This window comes from Quercus robur, chromosome 4, assembly GCF_932294415.1.
Source record: "Quercus robur chromosome 4, dhQueRobu3.1, whole genome shotgun sequence".
NCBI lineage: Eukaryota > Viridiplantae > Streptophyta > Magnoliopsida > Fagales > Fagaceae > Quercus > Quercus robur.
This window is the reverse complement of record NC_065537.1, coordinates 51,479,829-51,483,464: the sequence shown is the minus strand read 5'-3', so window position 1 is coordinate 51,483,464 and position 3,636 is coordinate 51,479,829.

Sequence of the window (3,636 nt, the reverse complement as noted above, 5' to 3'; positions counted from 1 at the left end):
GTAATCCCATGACATTAGAAGTCTGCTTTAATTATATAGACCTTTCAGAATCTTGTATATATCCAACTAACGCATCAGATGTGATTAGACCATTTGCATTTCAGTTGAGTTTGTTTGGAATAAAATTGCATTCTTTTATTGTCAAACATTGGGTCTCACAAGTCACAGCTGGATTAAAATGGAATGAAAGAAACGGAGAGCTTGTCAAACATTGGGAGCTACTAGCTTTTTTTGACCGAAAAGTTAGAGGGAGCTACTAGCTAGTCTCGCATGATCTGGAATGAAAGAGGCAGGGGAGACTACTAGCTAGTCTCGCGACTACTAGCTAGTCTCGCATGATCTGGAATGAAAGAGGCAGGGGAGACTACTAGCTAGTCTCGCGACTACTAGCTAGTCTCGCATGATCTGGAATGAAAGAGACAGGGAGGCAGGGAGACTACTAGCTAGTCTCGCATGAAAGAGGCGGAGAGCTTGTCTAAAATATAAGTATTTATGGGAAAAGTCATTATTGGAAAAGCAGTTACAGGTATTCTACTCACAAAACCCTCGCACAGTTAAACTTTATATTGCAACCTTTGTAAATGTCTGATTTAAACAATATAGATTCTCTAAAAAAAAAAATGCAATATAAATTTCAAATTACAAAATCTAAAATCTCACCATTTGATCATATGTTCTCTTTGTTGTTGATGAGCATGAAAATTTTATATTAATTAGATATTATTTATCATCCAATCTATAAACTCATATTTTGCATATAATTTTAAAGTACAAAACACTTGAAATTTAAATTTTATTGATAAGATAATGATTGATCTTTGATTTCCTTGATATTTTGAAAGCATTTAGGATTAAGGAGACAATATATATTTATATATATATAGAGAGAGAGACACACACACACGACTTCCTTTTGTTTTTCATAAAAAAATAAATTCCTATTAAAAAGTTATTGAACAGTATTAAATTTGATTTTGTATTAAGCCGCATGTATCTTTCTATTAGGAGGTATCTTGTGCACTTGCCTATATGCAGTAAATATCTCACGATTAGGGTTAGGATATTCTATTATGATACTATGTGAAATTACTGGTTTATCCAAAAATTTAAACTATTAAAAATGGATAAATTTAATCATTTAATCGTATAATAATTCTAACATGGACCCACAAACTATAAAACATCAACTCAATGTTACCCATGATAATTGTAGTATCAATAAATTATTAGATAGATGTATATGATAGTGGGTGTATATGATAATTATTGATCTTGCTACTTTCTACCAATTGCTATTAGTTTAGAGAAGGGTCCCCAAAAAACTAAAATTGAAAGAACTTCATTTTGCTCGATCATATCGTTGGCAACTATCAACTACTTGCCCCACTAGAAATTGAATTAATAACAAGTTAAGAGTTAAATTTTTTTTTATTAATAAATTAATCATTTAACCGTATAATAGTTCTAACATGGGACCCACAAACTATACAACATCAACTTAATGTTACCCATGATAATTGTAGTATCAATAAATTATTAGATGGATGTATATGACAGTGGGTGTATATGATAATTATTGATTTTGCTACTTTCTACCAATTGCTATTAGTTTAGAGTAGGGTCCCCAAAAAACTAAAATTGAAAGAACTTCATTTTGCTCGATCATGTCGTTGGCAATTGTCAACTATTTGCTCCACTGGAAATTGAATTAATAACAAGTTAAGAGTTAATTTTTTTTTTTTTTTTTTTTTTTTTTTTTTTTTTTTTTTTTTTAACTATGAATCTCACAATTGTTATTGGTATAAGTACAAAAGTGACATGTGATGTGCTAAATTAAGAATTAGTACTTGTTAGAGGATCAGCATCAAAGAATGCCATGCTATACTATTATACCATCTCAAAAAGTCACTCTATTACTTATACCATCTCATTTTACAATACCTCCTACATTCTAAAACTCTATTTTTATTAAAATATTATTTTATAATCTTTCTTTACTATTTTTTTTTCTAACCGTAACTTCTGTTTTCCTACGCTTTTCCAAATCCATCACCACACACAGATCAGCATCAAAGAATGCCATGCTATACTATTATACCATCTCAAAAAGTCACTTTATTACTTATACCATCTCATTTTACAATACCTCCTACATCCTAAAACTCTATTTTTATTAAAATATTATTTTATAATCTTTCTTTACTATTTTTTTTTCTAACCGTAACTTCTGTTTTCCTACGCTTTTCCAAATCCATCACCACACACACACATACACACACACACACAAACACAACCATCAAACCTTAAACAGAGCAACAAACACACATAATCCAAATATCCGCCGGCGATTCGATTAACTGATTTCGGCGACATGTACAAATGAGTTTCTCTAAAATCCCACCGGAACAAAAACCCCAATTAAAAAAAAAAAAAAAAAAAAAAAAAAAAAAAAAAAAAAAAAAAACCAGCATCACAACAGAACCCGATCTCCAATCTCCGATCTCCGTGACCCACGCCGTGACCAATTCGCCATACCCACAACCCACTTCAGCCCACTCCGATCTCCGACTCTGCGACCCATGCCGTGACCCGCGCCGTGACCCACTTCAGCCACTCCGATCTCCGATCTCCATGACCCACACCATGACCCACTCCGATCTCCGTGACCCACAACTCACCTCAGCCATACCCACCACTTCCTTTAAGCATCGGTCACAGCCAAAAAAAAAAAAAAAGCAAATGAGAAAGAGATGGATGATGTTTGGGTTTGAAACCCACCACTTCCTTTAAGCACCGGTCACAGCCAAAAAAAAAAAGCAGATGAGAAAGAGATGATGATGTTTGGGTTTGAAAGAGGAAAGAGCAGAGAGAATGAAGAGAGCGGAGAGAGCAGATGATGTTTGGGTTTGGAAGAGGAAAGAGCAGAGAGAATGTGAAGAGAGCGGAGAGAGCAAATGAGAAAGAGAGAGTGAAGAGAGAGATATGGCGGTGGATTAAAATATATATATATTTTTTTTTACAATTGTGCTACAGTACAATTCTAAAGATAGAATTGTACTGTAGCACAATTGTAAAATTTTTTACAATAGTTGTGTTTAGCATCCTTTGATGCAGCACATTTTAAGCCATAAAATGCTAAAAAAGGCTTAGATATAGCATTAGCATTTTTCAATGCTAATGCTCTTAATTTAACAATTATGAAAAGAATTGTATATGTAGCAATAACCTTGATTTGAGTGCACAGCATCTAGTCGTACAGCCAATCTAGTTTGACCACCAACATGACCCACAGGTACCTTGCAATATTGCTGGTGTGAAGCAATGAGGAATGAAGGAGTTTGAAATATAAATAAGTAAATTTTTTTATTATTATTATATAAATCACTACAGAACCTTATCTATCGATCTTTCTTCCCTCAATGGACAGAAATTAAAAAAGCTAGCAGAAGATGGCATTTCGAGGGTCATGATTCAAATCCATTATCTATAAAAAGTTAAAAACTTCTCAGTAAAGTTGTATGATTGATTTGTAAATATAGATCAAAATATAATCCTTTGGAAACCGACCCTATACTTTCGGAACTGGAACTTAGTTTTATTGTTGTTATATAACCATCGGGAAAATCCAGGGGAAAA